Source organism: Acinonyx jubatus, chromosome F2, assembly GCF_027475565.1.
Source record: "Acinonyx jubatus isolate Ajub_Pintada_27869175 chromosome F2, VMU_Ajub_asm_v1.0, whole genome shotgun sequence".
Taxonomy (NCBI): Eukaryota; Metazoa; Chordata; class Mammalia; order Carnivora; family Felidae; genus Acinonyx; species Acinonyx jubatus.
The window spans coordinates 56,157,702-56,183,396 of record NC_069394.1 but is presented as its reverse complement, the minus strand read 5'-3'; the positions used below and the strand labels follow the sequence as shown (position 1 = coordinate 56,183,396).

At 33.3% G+C, this 25,695-nt stretch overlaps 2 long non-coding RNA genes across 3 annotated transcripts in view; one reads left to right on the top strand and one right to left on the bottom strand.

The window, feature by feature from the left end:
* Positions 1-4,606: 4,606 nt before the first annotated feature.
* The window catches only part of LOC106968377 (uncharacterized), a 63,215-nt gene continuing 42,126 nt past the window's right edge, over positions 4,607-25,695 (top strand). The window contains exons 1-2 of the long non-coding RNA XR_001429124.3: positions 4,607-4,691; positions 8,220-8,409. This is a non-coding gene — a long non-coding RNA (uncharacterized LOC106968377). The remainder of the gene's footprint in view (positions 4,692-8,219; positions 8,410-25,695) is intronic.
* LOC128312895 (uncharacterized) lies at positions 4,847-25,265 on the bottom strand. Of its 2 annotated transcripts, none has more exons than XR_008292813.1 (4): positions 24,943-25,265; positions 24,466-24,546; positions 8,031-8,117; positions 4,847-5,817 (listed from the first exon to the last, which is right to left on the bottom strand). It is a non-coding gene; the product is annotated as an uncharacterized LOC128312895 (long non-coding RNA). The 2 variants fall into 2 exon arrangements; XR_008292812.1 differs by having other exon boundaries at positions 8,031-8,113.

Below are 25,695 nucleotides of genomic sequence, written 5' to 3'. Positions count from 1 at the left end.
TGGTGCAGCTTTGATGGAAACTGAAATTGGTTTGGAAACTCTGTTCTGGATTCTAGTTCACTACAGCGAGATGTTAGGTTTTGACATATATAATATTTTGACCACTTTATGTTACAATAAAATAACACTGACACAGAAATTCCAGCGAGAAAAAGTACTGCTCAAGATTGTAGTCACATACCCTGAACGTTATTCGACAGCACACAAAGAGTAACACTTTTGAACTTCTAAACAAGCCTGGCTATGAATTTTTCCATTTTGCATTTTAAAAGGCTTGTATGTTCTTTGGGGTAAATATGATCAATCATCATGTTTGTTCCTCAGAATTAAGTAGTCCTTTATTCCCATAAAATTCATTATATGTTTAAGAGATACTATAGATTATAGGTATAACTACAGTTATTAACCTCCTCATTTTCCAGATTTTGAACGCTTTGAGTAATTTATTACTTGATTTTTATTATATGAATTCCAAATTAGTGAATCAAGTTTTATAATACAGTCTCTTTATGGATGTTGTTCCCCGAGTATAGGAATTTGGTATGTATTTAAAGGGCTGTTATTGTTATTATTATTGCTGCTGAAGACCAATCCAACATTCATTTGTGACCAACTATTTTATGCTACAGCAGAGCGAACACCACTGAATAAAAACAAATGATATAGTTCCTGGCCTCAATAAAGTAATGGCCTGATTCTAGTACATTGTGTAGACCAACAGTTATGGAAGGGGATTCTTTTGAATCTTAAAAATTGATAATGATCAGCTAACCTCCTGATAATAGAGCTGCTGAAAATTCTAATTTTCTGATTTTATTACAATGTGAGGTAGAAGCAGTTTCCAGGATGCTTTGTGAAATGAGATTTAGAGGAAACACCACGTTGTACTTATTACTCTTGATATTCAATGCCTACCGTCTAGTATCTCTTGATTTTAACTTATAAATTTTGTTGTTTTCTGCCTATGGTCTATACTAAGATTCCACCTTATAATCTTTTTTCTAACTGCCTGTAGTTTTGTTTTCGTGATTCTACTTTGTGATACACAGGGCTGACTGTTTACATTGTAGTAATCCTAAGTCTTCAATCCCAATTATTCTCTGTTATTATTCATACTTTCATCTCTACTTATCGGCTAACCAACAACCCAATCACAATATAGGCAAACTACATGTTAAGAGCTAACAGTGTTACCTGGTTTTCAATCATGATTGCATCTCTGGTTCCTGGGAAATCCTCCACTATGTATAACTGCCTTCTCTCAATGCAGATGGGAAAATCCAACCCCATTAAAAAAATGAGAGAGAGATTTATTTTCATTGCAAAGCAAGGATTATTTATCACTCAAAATAAGTTGATGGTAAAGAGTTCAAATTACAATGCCAAAACTTTAGAGATGACTTCATTTAGATGCATGGTTTGTACTGATTTGTGATTTACATTGAGTATAGTATTATCATTATCATAGTGTATATGATTATTGTAATATAAACACATTCTTTATTTAAAAATCAGTTTATTAACCTGTCAATGTGTACCATAAATTCAAATGTCTCAATAAGATTAATAGCATGGCATAGTAGAAAGAGCAAAGAATTTGGAGTTTATTTTCATTATAAAATGAATTGATAATAACTTTACAAATTTACAATAGGGAGGAAACGAGAAAATTGATATGAAATTCTTTTGTAAACTGCAACAAAATTTTTAATGTAAGTAAGTATCTGGGAATTGATTAATCTTGTTGGGATCATTCTTAAGAGAAGAGAAATACTGTGATTATATATAAAAATTATACAGAAGTTATGCTTTTAGATTTGTTGCAAAAATATTACAGCTTCTTGATTCCCTAAGACGTCTAAACAGTGTTTGTGAAACTACCCCAGGGCTGAGATAATTGGTTTCACTTTGCTATTCCTCAGTTTCTACATTTACATTAGCTGTACTACCAGAGAGACATGCTTGTTTATTTTTTTCTAAGTAGGTCGATAATAATATTTAGAGAATATAATGAACAGAATATATCTGGTACCATGAGCATTAATTTCTCATTTTGACCATGATCTTAAATGCAATGCAAACAATGATGGGCATTTAAGAATATGAGCGGATCACAGATGACAGGAACGCTGGATACAGCTAATACATTGGACCAATATGTGGGGGAGAAAGCTGTTCTTGCGAGTGAAGTGCCAGAAAAGAGTTTGCAGTCATTCCATTTCGATGTAATAGCTGCCCAACAGAAACACACAGTGGAACTTGCTCAGCTAGAACAGCAGATAACACAGCTTGAAAGCGACTTTGCAGCTGCCAGGAAACTTTGTAGTTAGAAAGATCAGCTGCACCCTTGAGATTGTGAGAAACAGGGAAATAGATATCTGTTCAACAATCACATTGCTATTGATAAGGAGAGGGAACTGGAAACACACTGCTTCATGCATTTTTTCCTGAATTATCGAGAAATATATATTTTACCTTAAATTTTGTGATTCCATCTTTTTCTTGTTGTCTCTAAATCCAGTGTGTACCTTAAGTATTGGTGATAGAAACGCCATCAAGTTTCATTTGGATAGAGGTTAAAAACATATAAAACTGTAGTATTTATGAATTTATGCCGGTAGATGGTTAGAAGATAAATCTGCCCAAACTTTAAGTGCAAATCCTTCCACATTCACTTTGTATTTCAGAGGCAAAGCAAAGGACACGTATTTCCTAGTGAAGAAAATGACACGTCTGACAGGTGAAATTAAAACCATCTATCCAATTCAATTCACTAAGCGCTTATTATATAGAGAGGTATATATGTTGGCAACACACAGATGGATAAATGAGGCAAATTCCTTATCTTCCTGGAGCTCATATCCTGATGGTAGTTCATAGAGTGGCCCACTGTGATATGCAGGCTCCTACTGTGTGGTTTACTGAAAAGTATAGTCCTTTTACAAAATATCAAAATATGTAATTTGTATTATTCATTAAGTTAAAAAAATTAACATGAAAGCCAATCACTTGAAATCAAATCATAAGTATGTATTCTCTACATCACAGAATTTTCCAGTTTCGAATTATTTCAACATACATTCATAAAGCATGAGTAGTGAATTCTACTGTCTTAGACTTTTTAAACTCATGTTAGTTTATAAAATTGTGCTTTCTTTTTGAATGCAGATTATTGGTAGAATGTGCTCAGAATTGAAAAATAAAAGAATTGCCATTGAGAGTTCTAAGACCTTTAAGTTTTCCATAGAAAAACAAACAAACAAAACACTATAACTCTTAGATTTGGAAGAAGGTTTGAAGTGCTTCATTATCTAGAATTATTTAAGACATCAGCAATAATAATACCAAGTCTATATATATATATATATATATATATATATATATATATATATATTTGGTGGGGGGGTCTGGTCTACAATTTAGCAATTCGTTGGGGAAAAGCCATTTAGAATTGAATAGGCCTAAATCCATACCTTTTATTAATAATGACAGAAGTGATGGAATGTTGAAATATGTATCCATAAGAAGATATCACATGCCATTTCCTAAGTTTTGTACACCTGAGAAAATATGTTAATATAAATAATTGTTGTGTTCAACTTATAGCCAAACATATCTGCAGGTTTTAAGCTGTCTAAAGTAATTCCACATTCTCAATGAATAATGTTTAACATTTGAACCAAAAACAGTTCGGCACGAATAATTAAAGGCTTAAGTTAAATACATAGACAGTCATTTAAATTTAGATCTGCAATAACATTTACTATTATTCTCCAAGGCTTTGACTGCTTGACAGAAACAAAGTACTCTGGGATTAATTTCAAGAAATGGTGCCAACTGTGCCGCAATTTGCTGTAATTAAGACATGAAAGAACACTAAATATTCAGATTAAAAGAAGCATGATGGGGCATGATAGAGAGTCAAGGTGTGGCAGGGAGCCAATAAAAAAAAAAAAAAAAAACCCAGCCAGGAATACCATATTGATGGATACAAAATCTTTGATTATATTTAATGTCTTTTCTCACTCAAATTTAAAGTGGAGACACGCGTGTTAAAAAGATAATAAAATTGAAAAAGAAAGTGACAAACATTATATTCTTATAAAGCTAATTAGTTTAAGTGGTGTGGAGAAGTCATTAGGAGGGTATCATAATTATCTTTATGGTGTAGGGATTTCCCTGTGTGTCACATCAGTTTGCTTTAGAGCTAAATGAAAGAGCTATATAGGTGTTAACTCAAAGAGATCAAACACACTTTTTGTATTCATTAAATTTTTCTTCATATTTTAAAGAGAAAGAATTCATTTTGATCCAACGAGTCTCCTTTTTAATTCCCTAAGAATTATGGGAAATACTTTCCTTAGCCTTTGAACTTTTGCGTATTGATTAACACTACATTTAAGCTAATGGTGACTCTTCTTTCCAACTGACTTTTTTTTTTTTAAGAGAGTCCCTTTAAGGTTTTGATCCTAAAAGAGATGTGGGTACTTGACCCAGTTGCTAATGAGGGGCTGTATAATCTCCAGTACCCTATAGCTCAAAATAGCAGGATGCAGTATAAAAAGTACATCATAAGAGGCACTATTGGAATGCTTTTTGTCTTCACAGGCAATACGCAAAAAGATAGGACTTTCTAAGAAAGTCAGAAGCTGGTCTCCTGCAGGCACAGGAAGCCATCAAAGTCAAAGTGGGTAAGGTGATGAGCCTCGACAGTGTGGTCAGGAGACTGAAAGCAAGCATCCGGGATACACAGGGAGGAAAGCATCCGAAAGAGCAACCTTTGTCATTAGATCAGGTCTGCAGCAGCCAGAAGGGGATCTGCAGAATCTGCATAGAGCGGGGCTTTGTGAGAGGGACCAGTGTACCCCAATTTGTGAACTTCACCAGAATGTAATCTGTTCTAGTCTGATGAAAGAGAATTGCACATCACAGATGTGTGATTAGGGGCTCCAAATAGGAAACGTGGAACGTTTTGGGCTTTAAGGAAGATGATGCAAAGAGTCCGCATCTTCAAGAGAACCATAAAAACAAAACTGAGTTGTTTCTACACACAGAGATCTTTGCAGAAAATGCATAATGTCTTTCAGATACAGACTATGTATCTTAGCCCTTTCCCTGAGGTTGCAAGTCTTCATTTAGGGGGGGAAAAAAAAGGCCTGAAATAAAGGGCTTAATATACAGTGCTTGTGAACAATGCAAGTTGATCCTCAGTCTAGAATTTGACCAGTCTAGTAAAAAAATAAAGTAGTTGAAGAGGCATCAAATGGTATTTCACATCCACTGGTATTTACATGACTTACATAAGATAGAAATACAGGAATTCATTTCATAGCATAAATAAATAATCAATGTTGCTCATAATCTATGGTACATAATAATCACACAACATTGAATCTCTCTCAAGTCCTATGTTCGTTAAGGTTTTTTTTGTTGTTGTTGTTCTATATAAATAAGTACTATGAAGCTATGAACATTATTATCATTATTACTTTTGAGCTTGTTTGTCTCAACTTTGTGGTAGAATACTTTTATGAATAAAATAATAATGAAGTTACTGGGTACATAATAGACAGCGTTTGTCAACCCCTTAATTTTTCCTTCCACTATTCACAACATTGCCAGATACGTGTTTCTGGATAAAACCCCCTAGAGGTCTCCTGCAAATTCTTTTTCAATACAACCAGATCATTGCAGATAATTGTATTACACAGAGTATCGATCCAAAATCGTTGTGCACCGGAAACATCTGAAAAAACATGATTATAGCTTTCTGTTTATTGTTCGTACATCATATAAGCAGGCTTTTGTGTGAATCACCTGTAAAAAAGGCAAGGTGGAAACATCAGAGAAATTACCTCTTTACAAGAATCTATTGATCACTTTAAATCAAAGAAGTATGTTTGACATAAGATTACCTGCCAGTTTGAACATTAGGTACACTATGTTATAGCCTGGGGCAGTTGTAAGTCTGACAAAGGGATTGTAAATAAAGCAAGCAGCTGCGAGCGCCTCTGGCTTGGGATCAACTCGGGCTCAAGTCCAAGGCATAGGTAAACTTAAAATAATTTACCCCCTTTAACCAGCACATAATGAATTAGAGTAGACTCTTAGGAGAACCGTGAGGCATAAATCTCTTAGTCATTTCAAAATCGGCAAACTTCATAGAAAATTCACATCATGCATAGTTGACAAAAGGTCTCTTTTGTGTATGTGCCACAAGGTGACTCAAGTAGTCTTGAAGACAGTCTATTGATACAAGTATATTCTTCAAAAAAAAAAAAAACTTCCTTCAGCATTCTTATATCCATAGTCATTTACATGTAGCCTGATTGCTCGGATCCTTTTAACTTAAAGACCATTAACCTCTCAATGTCGATGTCTAAAAATTCTCCTCAAAACTCATTTAAAAAGTTTGGTGCGTTTTTCTTTTTTCATAAGAAATATGTATTGTGAACGGTGAAAAAGCATACAAAATAAAATGCTGCACCCAAATCAGTTTTGCAACTACATTAACAATGCTAAAAACATATCACTGCAAAAATGTCAATTGCTTTCATTTGATTACATTTTTATTTGGTCAAGAGCAGGGAGGGCCATAGTTCTTTTACATATTTTTTAAGCTTGTACGGTTTTTTTTTTTTTTTTAATTTTGAAAGCACATTCATTGTAAGTTCTTTATTGGATTTTTTCCCCCACACTTTAACATGTGTTGAAATTATTAAACATTTAACTCATTTGTTCAGAGAGATTTCGATGTATTTGGAATTTAATAAAGATGAGCTCTGGGTGATGCATTCTTCCTTGTTAAATATTTAGTTGTTTGCGTTAGCTCTGTGGTTTCCTGAGGCACAAATTTAAACTGTTAATATATAGCAGGTTTAAGCTATAAAAATAGTAGATGCTGTAATTTCTTCTGGGGCAAAACTGGTCAGTTTGAACACTTGCAGGAAAACAAAGTGAACATGTATGCACATATTTATTAAAATATAAGCAGTCAGTTGCTCAAAATCTATAAAGAGATTCTGAGAACCAGATATTCTTAGATCTAATTTATAAGGGAGTCATCATTCAGCTTCAAAGATGAGTGATAAATGTAGAATATTTATATAGAGTATCTTCTTTACGAGGTTGCCTGTAAAAGATACCTCTGATGTCAGACTGTAATACCTTGGTTTCTAACTTTATTGAAGCTTAGTATAAACATCATTTTTTGGACATAAAATGAGAATCATTAAAAGCAAAGATGGTCTGTTTTTATACAAGTATGGCCTTCTCCATTTCTATTTATATGGATTTGGGGGTCTTAAAAGAATTTTTTCCTTTTTCTTCATTTTAGAATACAAGATTGAAATGACTGATTTCCATAAAGTATCATGATCTTTAATGCAATGAGATTTAAAATGCAGTGATATTTAAAAATACCTCCAAAAATGTACTATATGACATAATGTGTATAAATATATATGCAAATATATGATTAAAGAAATAAATATTCACCTTTCATGGCATGCATTTGAGGCAAATAGGAAAATAAAAAGCAGATAAATACTTTTTAATGGGGAAATATTCTAACAAAATGTACAGATATATATCTCTAGGAATACGGTCAACAAAGAACAAAGGAAAAATGTCTTTGTCTTAAATCACTTATTTTTTGAGAGCTGAAGCATACTGCCTGGTTTGCTTTGGTCTAATGAAAGACTGCCATCTATTGGATGACCTTGAAAAAGTGCTTGCATTTCATAAATATTATACATGAAAATAAATCAGTGGAAGGCCATCATTTTGGCATAATTTATAACATATCAGTCTTTGTCTGTGTGAATATATATAAATATATCTGAGGCCTGTGCTAAAGAAAGAAAAATACTATGTGTTAATGTCATTCTGTTTAATACACTTATGTCGCAACAGAAATCTCACAATTAAAGTCAGCAAATTGTTGTCTGATTAAGACATCTAATTTTTGAATTCAAATGTTTTATAAACTTGAGATTACTGACATGCATCTTGTATTCCTTCATACATACCTTTGTTTACTTGTGCGTTAAATAAAGGAATCAGAAAATGGAATGCATGAGCTTGTATTTTGACAAGAAGGATCTGTTTAAATCTTCCTCAAAGTTGCATCGCATAAAATTTAAACCGAAAACAAAAGAAAAAAAAAAACACATTAGCTTGAGTTTTTTAAAAGGCAATGTTCTTGTTTTATCTTTCAGCCCAAGAACTTGCCAGTCAAGATGAAAAACTTCTTCTAATGGAATCCAGCTTGAAAGCTACTCAAGAGCAGCTAACTGAGCAAATAGCAGAAACAGTTCGCCAAGAACAGAACAGTAGAAAACCCCAGGCAGAGCTGAAGACAGTGACAGAAGGGATTATTGCTTCTGAAGAAGAAAAAAATGATTACAAGTGAGTTGCTTTTTAGTATTTCAGAAAGTTTTACTTTACATTCTAAAATCAAGTCAGTCCTTTGACTTTCGTTGCTTAATATTTAACTCTCTCTGTCTTGCAAAAGGGTATGTGTAAATGGGCTAGCTTGTTCAATAAATTGTTCGTTCCAAAATAGATAGACTTTAAATTTGCATCATTTCTTAACTGAAGTGGGACATGCTGAACAGTGTGACTGTCCTATTCCGATTCTAAATAATGATGTGGCGCTCAACTTTCTTGTTAACTATCAAGAAATGTTCAAGGTAAGATGCAAGAGAAAGAATACACTGTGTTTCTGTAGCACCTATCTGCCAATGGTATTTTCATCTTTCTCCTTTTGGAGTCCAAAGGTTACATATGGCTCTTGTTGCCTTTCTTTTTTGTTAAAGTAGCAGCTCTAAGCAAGACACTATTAAATTGAGAGACATTTAGAGTAGAGTTTTTTGGTCAGACCACTGAGGCATGTAAGGAACTATGAAGAAAAGTAATAAAGATCTATACTGTTTTCAAACATTCATGAAAATTGTCTTAGTGAAACATCTCCAGTAGTTAATTTCTGCTTTCATAATCTAAATCTTCATGTGATTATTATGCTTAATACTGTTTTCAGATTTTATCATTTACTTTTCAAATAAACGTTAGTCTTTTTTTTTTGAGTGTGTGATAATGAGATATTCTATCCTTTCTGCCTTTTGCTTGACTTTCTTACGGTTTTTTTAGAAATAATTTTTTAAAAGTAGCATAGCCCAGATGAACCTCTCTCTTCCTTTCTTCCTCTCTCCCATCTCCCCTCCTCTCTCTCTCTCTCTATTTGTCAAGAATTACACTTTACTCACCGAACACTGGCTAAATTGAGTAATCACAGTTAGATAAAGCACACATACCTGAACTTTTTTTTTTTTTTCCTCTCCTGTCACTCACCCTTTGAACACAATCCTGGGGCCAGAACTAAAAAAGCACTTGATATTAACTAATCTTTGGAAGCCAAATTCTAAACTTTAATTACTTACTGCATATCTTAATATATCTATCAGTAGGATTTCAAAATATTACATAGGATGAATGTTGAAATTCTTTTTCTGATTTATGGTTTATAATGCTAACTAATAATGCTAAAATGTAAAAGTAAAATATTTGAAATTTATTCATGAGGAATTTATTCCTGTGTTTTCATCCAATGGTTTAATATTAGAAGGCACTAAAAATAATTTTACAACCTAGGATGACATTTTATAGGCTTCTAAATAAAATTAAACACTCAGATAAACCCTGTTTGCCATTAATGTACCTTTAGTCAGCTGCCAGAACTCAGACAACAAAAAACCACATTTCACAAATATTAAAAAGGTAGAAATTGGTACCAAGAATTAAAAGCATATTGGGCAAGGTTTCTTTGGGAATGGCTATAGTAATGTACTATTGTTGTAAATATTATAGTCTTTTAAAAAGCTGGATTATATTAGGGGAATAATATACTTAAGATATATTTAGATAACAAGAAATATATAAAAATGTTTGTGAACACTAATATAAAGCTAATGATAGTGGTACATGTTAACTTAATGTTAGTAAAATAATGCCAACATTTTTTCTACAGTTAAATGCCACTATAAAGGCATATTATTCAGTACACTCACAAAAAATATATAATTTTGATCTGAAAACTGGCATGCAAAGATCTGCTTCCAATCTTGGCTTTTTAGAAGTAAATAAATCAGGAAGCGATTCACCCAGCTAAATAACAATGAAAGACTAAACTTAAGTTCTATATACTTGATCTATATGTATCTGTTTTATTTCCCAATACAGCTTGATCATGAAATTAAGTACTATTCTCTCTCAATGTGCAATTGCTGGTAAGGTGTATAAATATCACCTAAGAGAGTAGTTAAAATTATAACAGTATTTTTTTTGCCTAGCTATTTACAATGGGTTTTAGCAACTAAATGTTAGAAGTCAAAAAAATTATGGATATTATTATGATATGTTACAAAACTTGTTGAATTTAAAGAGACTGACACATGACCATAATCAAACCAATGGTTGTTTAAGGGAAACTAGTTCATCTTTTTTTTTTTTAATGTAAGCTCAATATACATTGTCACAGGGTATGCCTACATGCTAGATATGTGTCTTAACGTGAAAAAACATATTACTGTTTAAATGTGTAATAAAATCAAAGCCTTTCCAGCCTCACCAAAGTAAAAAGTCCTAACTTAGTTTATTCATTTTTATTGTTTTTTCCACTCAATCCACAGGTGGCATGAGTTGGTCAGATTTATTAATTGCTTTGGTATTGGGCACTGTCTGACACCAGGGTATTCACCAGTCAGAAAAAGGAAGAGCCACATCAGATGTCATATAGCATGAGAATATCATAGTGAGTTCTCTCACCCAGTCATTCCTTTATTTGGAAAAGTCTTTGGATCTTGACTAAGTGATGCAGGGTAAAATGTATAGAAAGTTAAGGTCAAAGACCTGAGTAGTGTCTAGAATTTGCAATCATGGTTGAATTTTGCTATAGAGAGCAGAGAATCTCACTAGAATGAAGCATTCTGGGGCTTTTTTTTTTTCAAAAAAGAGAAACTCACTTGAGAAATCATGATTTTATTTTATCTTACAAAAATGGGAAAAAATGAAAACTTGAAACATAATTTTTGAAATGTGCTAATATAAATCACAAAAACAATAACTAGAATGTGTATTTTAAGAGGCTTGTTCCAATTTGCAATATATGTCAAGTTTCCACATTCATCTTTCTAATAGTGATAATGTCTCCAAGTGACTTTTTGATAAGTAATTATCTCAAAATGATTTCCTCCATTCATTTAATTGGAATAGTCATTCAGAAGTAGCCAAGTTCCAACACCATACCACTGATATCTATTACCAGATTAAGTCATTTCTTAACTAAATATGAAACAGTTAAAAAAGTAGTAAAACATTTGGCAATCAAAGGGAAGATTGTTTTTAACACTAAAATGTGACTTGTAAGTTGTTGGTTCCATAAAGTTGAATTGTTAAAGGAGCATATAGGATTTAGATTTTATTTTTCTCCTCTCTTTTTGAACTAAATGTAGAGAACACACACCATATACTCAGTATAAGCCTGTTACACTTGAAAGATTTGTTCTGAATGTCCAGTGGGAACCTGGAAATCGTAATAATTTGTAGTATCGATTGAGTGAAGCTATGCAGCTGGGGCCTCCAGTGAATAGACAGGAATAGACATTTTATTGATTAACTTTTACAGTCATATTTTCAGGACTCCGCTGCAACATAATTTTCACTTCCCAGCTTTGTGTTGCTGCATCATGAAACTTGGATTCTTCTCTCTTAACATTTACCCACTTGAGGAAAAAAGTATGGACATGTCTTGCCAGGGTTATGATCTACAGAGATGCAAAACTTTCTGGAAAATGACTTCTCTTAAGTACTATTCTATCGCAAACAGTAGAAAGGAACTAGCTGGTTATGACAGTTTTAGGAAAAACCATTACAGCAACTATTTGGTAATTAAACTTACTCATATTGTCCTCATTCTTTTCATGTTTAAGCATCTTAATTTTCCTGCCCTAACTTCATGCTTGTAACTATTAAAATAAATTATCTTGTGATGGCTTTGTTTTCATTCATTAACATTTTCTATCTTATTTAATGTGAACAGGAGAAGGAAAATTATTGTATTGATAGTCTATAATTTGGTCTGAAATGAAAATTATTAAATGCTAAATCATTTGGCCAATAATTTCAAAGTATGGAAATGTGAATATATGCCTATTGGACATATGTGATATTTCTATAGGCCTGTGAGAGTCTTTAAAGTTATTTAAGCAAAATAATGCTGTATTTGCACAGGTGAACATATGGCAAATATTCTGTGTATAATCATATGTTTATTTACCTCAGGTTCTTCACTGATCACATTTTTGGTCACTGGAGCAAACTGCAGATTTTATACTTAACATATGTGGAAAATATTGCACTGTAATTTTATGTAAGAGCTGGTGACAGAGATATTTAGACATTATATTGGATTTGAAGAAAGGGATTTTTAAAAAGAAGTTTACATCTGTTCCTTTTTTTAACTCACATTTGCATTTCTTTTAATTATGATGTTGAAAAATCACGTTAGAATAAGTTGATCCAGAGACAAAATTCAAGAACTTCATGTGACTACACCAGCCCAGAAGATATAAAATATGACTAAATTAAACCAAAGATTTAGCAAGCTCTAAGAATTGTGTGTGATAATTCATATTCCATGGCATTTATGCCTTATACAGTTAATTTTAAGAGTTTATTTTTATTTAATATTATTGATCATTACTATGGAGTTTTGGTTTTAAAGTTCATAGATTTGATTTTAAGAGTATGCAAAGCATTTTAGGCTTCCAATTTACTGCTGTTTTTAATCCAAAATTAAAAATTGTGTAAAACTGGTAATGAAAGTATGAAACTGATAAGTTTTTCATATTATATTGCATATTAATTTTTTAATGATATTCAGCAAGTTCATAGTTTTTTCCTATTGATTTTCAGACACAATTATTGCTTTAGTTTTTCTTCTATGATGATTTAATTTATTCTGTGACAAGTTTTATAAACATGTTTATGTGCAATCTGTACGTAAAAACAGCTTTTTGAAGTTCCATAGTTATCACAGTGAGTATTGCATATTAATGCGCTTCAAGATTTTGCAGTTACTTGCATATATGTAACTATGTTATTCTTCTAATGGAACAGGTCTTTATTTATAATGAAAAGGTGTTTGAATAAAATATCTAGGAATTAATTATTTCCTCCTTCACATTGAAAGAATGAAGAAAATAATGTACAAGGAGTACAGGTTATTTTAATACTGCGTGTGGCTCTTGGAAGACTTACCTGTATCATCATGTATGTGTTTTAAACTTATTTACCAAAACAAGAAATGCAATTAAGACAGATCAAGTAATAAACATAAAATACAAAAAGTCTGAATTGAGATTGATTTCAACATAATCCTGTAGAGGAATCCCCACTTATTGATCATTTTAAAGCCCATGCATAGCACTTAGAAAGATAAAGTAAGCAAGGTCAGATAATCAAAGCATTTAAATAGTAAAAACAGCAACTGCCACTGTAGACTGCTAAAATAAATCCATAATACAAATTGCTTTAGCAAAAAGTGGATGAGCAGCTGATCTTCCTATTGAACTCTGATGCCGTTCAGTGACCACACTGGGAAAAGGATTGGGAGAAATGCCTTAAAGATCAATATTGAGTGAGATGTAGCAGGGATTCATTTTGAACATGAAAGCATTACAGGTGTGGGAGTATAGACATCTTTAGGAGATGTCATCAAGTGGATATTGTTTAATGCAGTTAAAAAATGCCATCTATGCCTGATATTGCCAAACAACGAGCACAGAAATGCTCTCTCAACTCTTCCAAGAAATTGGTTGGGGTTTGAATAGTTCTCAGATTTGAAAGTAGAGAAAGCTGATTCTAGACTAAAATAGTACAACTACTTACCAAAGTAAGTTCATCTCTCTCTATCATTATATTCTCTTCATGTCACTAATGCCTATTTGGGGTATCAAATGATTAGAGGATGGTAGTCTGCAACCCTGCGTATAAAATTAATTACAGAATGGGGGTGGAAGAGATATTTTTGGAGTTGTATGGAAATGGACTATTCTTATTGTGAGTCCCTTTTTGAAACTTGTTGCAATTTGAGAAGTCCTATTTTCAATGAGTGTTTGAACTCCACTGGCTAATTATATTCTTGGCTCTAGTGAACTCCAATGGGAGTTTTCAGTATATAGATGTATGACCCGCAGAATTAGGTTTAACATATTTAATTACTTTTCTTATAAAATTGGAGTTTAACTTCTACTTAATGAGACATCATCATGGCTATAATGAAGTTTTGTGGCAAACTGAATATGATTTAATGTAAGTACATGCAGCTTTATTGTATTTTGGAGTAAAGCGGTTCTTCAGTCAAAATGGACAGTAATGTGATTTAATTACTCCCACCTTTTCTCAGGTTCTCACATGTGTCCTCCTTATGTCATTGTGTTTCCATAGCTTCTAAAATCATCTGCATGCTCACTGCATGAACAGTATTGTGTCATGATAAGTACACCAACAAGGGTTTCTGCACATATTTTTCCAGCAGCTTTTTCTGATGGAAGATAACCATAGTCTCCTAATAACTTGAATGTAGTATTTAAGAGCTTTACAATATTACTGATTGATTTTACTTCATTTTAAAAAAAGTATTCCAATACCGAACTTCTCAATTCAATGACATAAAGCATCGAATCATTTTATCCTATTTTTTCCCCTAAAATAGAGGAGAAAGAACTGAAATGAAGATTGGTTACATTTAAGACAATTTTCATAGCAAGATGAAACATAAAAATGAAGCTTGAGGCTTAAAAGTTGCTTAACTCTGGCTCAGTTTTTTCCATTCCCTTCTTTCCATAATGAATAGTTATTTACAACTATTGTAGTCTCCATGTTTGCTGTATGAATTGCTGACGGCAGCTATTTCAATGGTGAAATTGTGAAATAATATTCATAGTTGTCAGAAAAAGGTCATTCCATTTGCATTCATTAGGAACCTGGAGGACCGTGCAGTGTGTGTTTCCTTTGGGATGTTGCAGCTATTGATTTATATACAGCTGTAGGAAAAATTAATTAGGATTATATTTCACTTATTACTGCAGGCTGTGTAATAAGAAAGAAAAACATTTTTTTGTTAGAAAGTTGAACAGAAAAACCTAAATGGAATCATTGTTTCTTAAATCACAACTACTTTATCATCTAATTTTTCTTTTATAATCTGGTTAAAGGCTTAGTGCATTTATGGAAATTTAATTAGCACTTTGAAAAATGAGTGTTTTAGTACATATCCTATATTAATAATGATACTTTAAATTAAGCAAAAAAGACATTTTTCCCTTGTTAATTGAAACTTTCCTTTCTCTAAGCTAAGGCAATGTGTATTTGTCCACTGTGAGTTTGGAGATATCGGAAGCTTTTGCCAAAAGAGTTAAATTAAAAACCAAACAGGGACCAAAGTCAGGTAATTTCTCAAGGTGAAGAAATAGATTCCAGAAATGAGAGTTTTAGTAGTAATACAAGAGAGAAAAGTTCACTGAAGTTTTAGATTCTGAGCCTAAGAAACTATATATAATCAGGCTCTTCTATGAATTTAATACTTGAAATAAACTAGAATACGACATTGACAATATTCTCTTTGTGTGATAATATTAGATTTCAAATTATTTTAACAACTAGGTTTGGCTTCTTTCTATGAACACCATGCATACTCTAAGTGAAAAACTATTCAGTGCAGTTCCCCACATTGTTTATATGTGACACATGTTTGAGATTAATCAAATTGTAGTCACTTCTAATTAATAGCAGAGAATAATTTCGAAATGGGGCAGAAACAGATGACAAAGGATAGTTTGTGTGTGTTCAAGACATACTTTATGAATGGAAACACATGCCTATTATAACATTTCTAACTTGAAAATTTTATTAACCCCCCTATTGTCTCTTAGATATGTAGTGTTTTCAGAGAAACCCACTGCCTGGCCCATGGTGGACACTTTGGTGTAGGATGAGTATTTAGGGAAAAACAAAATCAAAGAGAGGTCTTTTGATGGCCCTATAAAATATTAAACTAAAGCATTAAAATCCATTTGTAGTATTGAAAGTTTTTAGGTTTTATGAAAGGAGTTCATAAGAGGTCAACAGCGAATACAGGCTGCTTCCGTACATTTTATAGAGTAAATAATGTCTAAAAAACAATAGCTAGGATTAAAATACATTACTTCCCCCTCCAAAACTTCTATGTTAGCTATGACTGTAAGAATTTATTCCTTAATGTACTGAATAGCATATAAATTGGGTAAATATTTTGTCCTTTGTTTTCTGTTTCAAATGTTTGGGGCCCCTTTAAGAGAAAGCAGTTTTATCTTGAGTAATATGGAACTTTGCCTTTCCAAAGTGATAAGCAATATTTTCCACCTTGGCACATTTTGTATTCTGTTGTAAAAGTTATATGAGGTAATTATACTGAGATTCATTGCAAGCCCTTGGCTTTTGTAGTGCATCTAGCTTGTCCAGTTTGTTTTTAGAATAATGTTGTGTTAGGTTAATCATGAGGTAACTAAGAATCTTATAAAAACTCATAGAAGTCTAGGGCTAAAATTTTGAATGACTTTCTTAACTAAAACAAAATGAGCAGAACTGTATTTCTTAGGAAAACTTATTGATCAAGCTATATATTGGTCCACAATGTATTGAAAAGGTAATGTTTTAAAGGCATTATTTCTTTAGATTGTGAGGAACACACAAAAAATGGCTAAGATGTGGTTCTTTACTGTGAAGCATTGGTTCTGTGTGATATGTGTTTTAAATACAATGGAAAATTATCATAGTATAGAAACAATTACCCCATAAGGGAGAATTAGAGAGGCAATAATTGGTGATTATATTTTCAAATGTATAAACATTTAAGAAGATATTTGGGGGAAAAAGACAAGGAAGCAAGAACAATGAGAAAATATATTTTTGGTATAGAAAATGGTGAGTACTTTATGTTGTGGAGAATGTTTAGGTGTCTAGAAAAGCAGGTTGGGTGGTCTCTATGCTAGATTTACAAATTTATAATTTGCTTAGAAATAAATGGGGAGATCAGAAGGAGCTGTGAACAGACTAGTGCATTTGATCGCATTAATGTTAGAGAAGCAATATCTGAATCTCTCTTTCTTTTCTCTCAACAGTTCAAGTGACTATTCGCAACCATTCTTAAATATTGATGTCTTAGCCTCCTTGTGGTTGCCTCCCCACTCAATTAGGACTCAATTGTGTTGTATACTCCGTGTCCCCATAGCGCCTAGTGCATACTCTATTATAGGGTGCCTCTTACCTTATTTTACCATTGGTACATAAATAAAGGCCCATTTGCCCCACTGGATGGCTTTGTGTTCAATAATCTTCCAGGACCGTTGTAGGCATCGCCTTCTTTTAACTAATTCTGATTAGGTGAAGATGAGGTGAAGAGAATGAACTTAGCTATGTGCCTGCTCCAATATATTATCCATCACCCTGTAAAATATGCTGAATTGCTGGGCTGACCTCTAGCATCTAGTGAGAATATCGAAGTACCAAACTTTAACCCTCAGCTTATGTATGGCTTCAGACGACCCATTCAAGACTGAGAAAAAGGGGGTGGAAAAATGGAAGGTCTCCCGAAATAGATGAGGCAGGGGTACTAGATTACAAAAGATTAAGAATAATATGTGAGTAGTAAGGAAAGGGTACTCACAGTTTTGTTTTCAATGTCCTGCGCTATGGTCAGGATATTTGTGTTACCTTGAAATATTAACCCCCAAAGTAATGGTATTAGTAAGTGGGGTCTTTGGAAGGTGATTAGGTCATGAGCATGGAACTGCCATGAATGGGATCAGTGTCTTTATACAATAAGCTGATAAAGCTTCCTTGTTCTTTCCACCATGTGAGGACATAGCTAAAAGCAATGTATATGCCAGGAAGCGGGTCTTCACTAGAGACACAATCTGTTCCTTGATCTTTGATTTTGCAGACTATGGAACCATGAAAAATCAATTTCTGTCATTTATAAACCACCCAGTTTATGGCATTTTGTTATAGCAGCCCAGATGAACTAAGGCAGGTGGGGAAAACAGAAGGGGAAGAGAGTAGTAAAATTAAAAGAAGTGAGGAAGGACCAAGTCCTCATGCAATGTAGACTTGAATTTGACAACGGGCAGAAGATGAAGAGCTAGTGGACATGGAGGGTACAAGAAAGAAAGTAGGTAATTGGTAGGGCAAAAAATCAGAAGATACACAGATGTTTATGAAGTCCAAATATAGATACTTAGAAGGGTTTCCTTTCCATCTGAGAGTGTGGGTGAATGACAGGTAAAGATGTAGGGAAAATGTGAGGGAATGTTTAGAAAATGAGAACGACTTTTGAAACAGTGATCTGATGGAATCAGTATGACGGAGGTTTAGAGGACTGTGAGCGGGATTATCAAAAACTGTGGAAACCATTGAGAGTTGAGTAGAATATAAGGGAATAGATACTAATGTGTGCTTCAGGAAAATTAGACTCACAAGATATAGAGACTTTATGAGGCAAGGATTGCTGGGTTTAAGTGAATCCAAAAGTGCCAAGTTCATTTATTTAATAACTACTTCCTTAAGTCCTACCATGTGCCTGCCACTGATCGAAGTCCTAGGTATGAACAGTGAAGAAAATAGCAAAGTGCCTGCCCTCGAAAAGGTTATATTCTAGTGGGAAGTTAGATAACAAAATGGCAAAAAACATATTGGATAAGATCATACAGGATGGGTTGTATCATTCATGGATTTTATAATTTTCTACATCACATTAAAGGAGACTTGAGTATTAGGGATGTGGAAATACTTGTATGGCACAGCTTCCTCCAGTTCTGAAAATACCCTCTGCTCAGGAATCCACCCCGTTGTGTTTTTTATTTATTTACCTGCCTTCTGAAGGCTATAAAAGGTGACATTTTGATGCTTGCTTATTAATAAAGGCCCTGAAAACTTCATGGCAATTGCTGACAAATTATTAGAATATATGCCCAAATCACATTTTTAGTTGTATTTGAAGACATCTTTATTCTTTCTATTCTTTTAAGTTTGGTACAACTTTAAATTCAGATCCAGTGCTTTCTTCTTTTGGTTTTCCTCTTTACCCTTGATCTCTTGGCTTCACTTACAAAGACAGATCCAAAATGTTAGAGCCTGTGAGCTATCTCACATAGATGCCACGTATCTCCTTTTCCTCAGGTTTCTTTTGCTCCTGGTAAAGTTAATCTAATTTCCCCATTAGAATTATTCCATCTTTTATCATTCTTGCCACTGACTCTCTCTCTACTTTCCTCTCTCTACTTTTCCATCTTCTTTATACTCCACTTATATAACACTTAAGAAGACTGGATTCAAAGTAGCCATGAGTGCCCTGTATCTGGATTATTCTTGATTTGAAATAAGGCAAAAGATAAGCCAAGGCTTGTTTACCATAATTAATTAGATATCTCAAAACAGCCCAGAAGAATTCATCCACAAACCAATTAATTTAAGATTTCAACTAATTATTTTCAAAGAATAAAATGACAAATATAAGTCTTAAAAAAGCTTGGACTTACTTGTTAACAGTACATTTTTTTATGGCATGGTGCCTGACATATCTAATTGAAGCCACGTTTTTAGTTGCTAATATTCGTATTGCTGATGGGGCAGAATTTGGTATCGTTTGTTTGTTTGTTTTGTGTTTGCTTCATTCCCTTCACCTCTAAAACCTGATAAGGTCTTTTTTTTTAAATTATCTTAGAGACTTCCCCAATTTTATTCAATAACTCTCTGTAACTATTCAAATGCTTCAACTGGAAGTGAAAGTCAAACTCATACATAACTGAAGACCTTCGCTGAGAGCATCACAAATGCCTTGCTCCTTTAAAATAGAGGCCCAAACCCTCAAGAATGACTGAACAAAATGTCCACTATGTAAACTTGAAAATGTGAAATTTAATTAAGAGAAAATTTTGCAGTGCCCTACAGAGCATCCAATGTGGAGACAAGAAATATTGACAATTCTTGGATAATCAAATAACCACATTTCTTAACTTGAAGTTGAATGTAATTTAAGCCTGATCTAAAGTTAAATTATTCAAAATTATTTGATGAGCATTCAAAATACCATTATAATTAATGAGAATACTTACCACTTACTGAGCACTCAGTATGTGCTAAAGTCTATATTGGTTGTCTTACATGCATTGTTTCATTAGTCTTTATCTCAATTGATTAAAGTTAATATTATTGCTATCACTTTCAGGTAAGGAAGCTCAACACTATAGAGATTAAAGAATTTTCTGGTATATCCATACCTGAGATTTAGCCTCCTATGTAATTATACCTTGAAACACATTTTCTCTATTTTATTTTATTAAAATTTTTTAATGTTTAATTTTGAGAGAGAGAGAGAGAGAGAGAGCTAGCAGGGGAGGGGCAGAGAGAGAGGAAGACGCAGAATCTGAGGCAGGCTCCAGGCTCTGAGCTGTCAGCACAGAGCCTGATGTGGGGCTTGAACCCAAGAACCATGAGATCATGACCTGAGCTGAAGTTGGATGGTCAACCAACTGAGCCACTCAGGTGCCCCAAAACATATTTTCAACCATTAAATAAACTATATCAATTTGAAACTACAAATATGCAGTGAAGAATAACTTGGTAGGTGGAGAAGAGGTAGAATATTTATTTAAATAGTAGCTTCCAGAGTCAGAGAATTCATTTCAGTAGTTGTGGATTATTTCAGTAAGCATCTAATATTGCTGCGATTCTAATTTCTAAGTGTGGAGAAAAACAATGAAAGTACTATGAAAGTAAACTTTAAACACAAACAGAAAATTCTAGTATGTATATCATAAGATATTCTAGAAAAAAAGCATTAACAATGGATTAACTAATCCTGGCCAATGGACCAGAATAAAATTCAATTTAAAATGTCTTCAACCATAATGCTGAAGTAGTCTCACTTGCTCAGGATATTTCCAAACAATAACTATTACTACATACACACATATGTACTACATGTAACACAATAATGCAATTTTAGTCAAGGAAGTAATGCAACTGTAGAAACTGAGGTCTATGAATTTCACCTTGACAGTGGAAATGGCTCTATATGTATTTAGTTGGCATTTAACAGACCTAAGACTTATGATACTCTGAAGAAAAATTCTGAATATTTACCCTGGCACATTTTCTCTAGTTTTCCTAAGGCATTCACAAATATATTTTCAAAATGTAAAATATGCATTAATGCATTTGTTTGCTAAATTTGAGAAGATTTAAATTACAACACACTTTTTGCAATAGAAATAAATGACCAAAAAAAAAAAAAAAAGGCAAAAGTGGGAAGCAAGTGGTCACAGGAGTAAGTCTAGCTGTGGAAATGATTGCATTTGTGCACCTGACATCAGCAAATTAACATCTGAGCCAAAATGCAGTGTGCTTGATGACTGAATATTATGTGTGAGAAGGCACACAAGACAAAGCTGGAATATCAAGATGAGACAGTCTAAGAAAGAAGGGAGATTCATTACATTGCTCCATACTGTCAAAAGCTGTCACTTGTGAGGTTTCAGTGAGGACACACTCTATTCTGGGAAAAGGACATAGCTCCACTGGCTAAAAGGGGAATAGAAACAAAATGCAAACAACTGGAATAATTGCACCAAATCATCAACCTTCATTATTTTTGGAGAAAACAAGCATGCAGGGCTTTATTTTCCTTATGCCCCACAAAGAACTGTACTACCTGTATGACCTTAGAAGACTGGGTTAGTTAGCTTGTCTAAAAGCATTTTCAGGGAAACTTGCTTTAATTCTCAAGGTATGCACTTGAATAAATATACATTGTTTTGCCCAGATATATTTTCCTCTTAACAAATTAGCCAGGATTTCTGGTCTGATGTCTTTTTATTTTATTGAGAAGCAAAAAGAATAGCGTTTTATTGAAAAACAAGCAGTTGTGAATCCCCCTGTAGGAATGAATGGATTAGTTGTTATTCGTGACACCTCCACTGCTCTCCGACCTTCAGGACACTTTATGCTGAGAGAGACATGCATGTTAGCCCTCTGTGGCAAAGACAAGATATTTGGGGAGAAGAGTACTTTCTGTGGAACAGCTTTTACTTCTTTCCCCAATGGATCTGGAAGTATAACTCTACTGTTAAATTCAACTGTATACATGTAGTCAAGAAAAAAGGCGCTACAGTGCAATGTCCATAGTTAAAAGGGAAAGCAGGCTAGCATTTAAGAAACAAATAGGCACAAAAGGAAGACAAAGGGAATAAGGCTGAAAAAATGAAATGAAGATGCCAACTTGCTTTTTTTTTCATTTTAGCCTCACATATACATTGGAATTTTAATTTGTATTGTCCTTAAAGGAAATTATTATTCATCAGTGATTTAAATTTGCAGGAGATTCCATACATTTGTTTTTAAAATTATGAAGAAATCAAAATAGAGAAATTCTGTGAGCCACCTCATGTCTGGTGGTGGATCTAGGACTAGAAACTGATTTTCTGATGAACCTTGATAATCTTCTAATTAGGAGTTCCATTACATGAAGTCTAAATTTTACAAAAATGCGTTTACTGAAGGATTTTGTATTTCTGCTGCACATGGTTTAGTATGAATCTAGGGGTTGAGGTTCAGTAGATAAGCAACAAAAATGTAAAGTGCAAAAACCATTCTTACCCTTAGGTGAATATTTCAAATATGTTATTCTGTGCTTGAGGTTAAATGAAATTTTTGCTCATGCAAGAAATAAATTCTGCTTAGGTAAAATGTGGTGTATTGTTTTCCTTCTCATAATTAATAAGTGGCCTTGAGGAAGCAAAATCGCTGAGTAGTATGATAAAGCACTTGTTAATGGAGATACATTTATCCAAAGAAATCTTTGTGCCCCCGCCCCCCACCGCCGAAATGAAAATCTCTTCAGTTTCGACTGTCTCATGTAGTCAGTTCTCTACCCTCACATTTTAAATATCAGACCATGTGAATTACACAGTAACAGTCAAAGCTGAGCCTGACTGGGCTCAGGAGAAATGTTGCTTTGCACAAGAGAAGGTTTTAGATGTGGAGGCTCAAATGTTCTTAGTTGGATTTGGCTGCAGCAGATAAAGGGACAGAGCACTCAACTGCTCCTACAGGAATAGACAAAAGATGAACAGATGTTTTGTTTTTTTTTTCAATAGTAATACAGGAACTATTCGTAAAGGATTTTTACTGGATATAATTGTAAACAATATGTGTGGTTAACTCCACATAAAGTTCCATTTGGCTTGTAAAAAATGATTTAAAGTTAATATGTTGGATGAATTACTTGTTTTTCTTTAAAAACAACAGAGAGCTCAAATAATAGAGCATCTCATAATGGACTATAGAGTCAGATACACTTGAGTTTGAATCCTTATAATCTATTGCCACTTTGAGCAAATTACTTTACTTCTAAGCCTCAGTATTTTCATCTCTAATTTGTAGATAATAATATCTTTCTCACTGGGATGTTATGAGAAGGCAGACAATTTTGTAGAGGTCATGCACTGGCCTGACACAGTTGTGGTTCTCAATAATTGGTAGGCATTGTCAAATTAGAAATAAAGGTTTGTTTCATCAGATAAAAGATGCTATAATTTTTCTAATAACGAAAACTCCACCACTGGGACATAATGGATACAAGATTAAGCAGATTAATGTATTTGGAGGATATTGTCCTTTTTTGTATCCCACTAAGTAGATATAAAGTAGTCCCTGGCAACCCCAAATGAAGATTTTTTTGGTGAGTTTCAACTGCACGGGGGTTATTGCATGGCATCGGCCTCAAAAAAAAAAAAAAAAAGGATTTTCCTCCAAAGCCCAGCAGCATCATATCTGAAATATTATTAGTCTCTTTAAAGAAAAGGAAAAATCTGGCTCTTTTAGAATTGTCTAGGAGTATTCTCTTTAAACTGGCAGTCTCTTCAAATTCAGCATTTTGCAAACTATGTTAGATATAGTTTTAACATAACCTTTGTAAGAAGAAAGAGATTGATTAATTTGCTGCTGACAAGAGTTCACATTCTTTTTGTTTTTCTCAGAGGATGCATCTGCTTCCTATTCTGAACATGGTTCTACTTACAACCTAATTGCGCTACCCTACACTGCCCTATTATTTTCTGAGTCTGAGCCTACATTTTAGGCCAATCATTGAAGAGGACAGGAAGAGAAGACTTGGAAATTGAAGGCTACACATATACATACTAGTCTGGTTCCATATATCAGTATAGCTGCTTCATATTGTGTGAGCATGCAGCTCTATGCTTTAGGCTTGTCCTCACGATTTCCTGAGATAGGTCAGAATTATTGTCTCCATATGAGGTGTGATATTTGTCATCTAATGATAAATCGTTGAATGATTTAAGCACTTACTTGGGCTTCATAGTTACTTCGCTTCTTTCACTGGGTCTTGGGCTGTAGTTAGAATATTTTGTCCAGATGTATAAATGGAGACTTTGAAGAAAAAAATCGTCAGGTTTTATTGTTTAACTCTTTAAATACCACCATGAATAGTAATTAAATTAGTATCCATGAAGCACTATAATAAGTGAAATAAAATTTAAAAGAAATATTACATATGTAAAAGCTGAATTCAAATTAAGATCCCCTTTTGCAATGTTGACTTGGTGAATTTAAGTTTTGTTGCAATGTCACCCTATTCTCTAGAAAACCATCATGGTGGTGCTTATCCCAAATTTGGCAATACATATATTCCATCATAAACTGTGGTTAGGTTTTGGGGTACTGAACTCTTGGAAGCACCTTTATGTTTAAGCTTGGTGTATATGACTGAAGTCTTGAGTTTCTGTTTTTTCTCTTTACATGTCAAATCTTAAATTAGAAACTTACCCAATCACTTCTGTTTAGCGTAGCAAAACCATACTGCAAAGGGTAGTGCAAGAAATGAATTCTACCTCACAATGAAGTCATCAACCTAAGGATTACAGAGGGTAAAATTATTCACTTATCTTGTCAAATGGTCTCTTCTGAATACTGATTTAATCTATTAATTTCTAGTAATATACCAAACATGCAACACTAAATATACTGAATATATATACTATATATGATACATTAATTGTTTATATACTACAATATATACAAAATCACAAACTATTATACGAATATATTAAACACTGATAATATATTATATATGCTAATAAACTGTTAAATATAAACACTGAACGTGCAGCATTGAACATTTGTTAAAATAAGTAAAAATAGGTACTTAATATGTCCTAAAACATGCTGTTGGAAGCTTATATACATCATAAATACAATCCCAACGTCATCATTTTACGACTGAACAAAAGCAAAAAAAGTCACTCAGAGATGACTTAATTCTGCTGAGGTCATGGCTGATAAGCTGCAGATTAGAATTTTAAGTCCAGGATTTCTAACTTCAAGGCCAGTATTTATTCAATTATGTTACATTCAATTCTTACAAGACTATTAAGATTTAATAGAATTTGGGGAAAAATGTGTTTTCTTCATTAATCTTGGTCTTCCTCCACTAGTGGTTAAAACCAATGATCCATTTTTTTAATAAGCCTTTCATGAACAGGGACCATGTCTTTGCTTCTTTGTCTATCCTCAGCATCT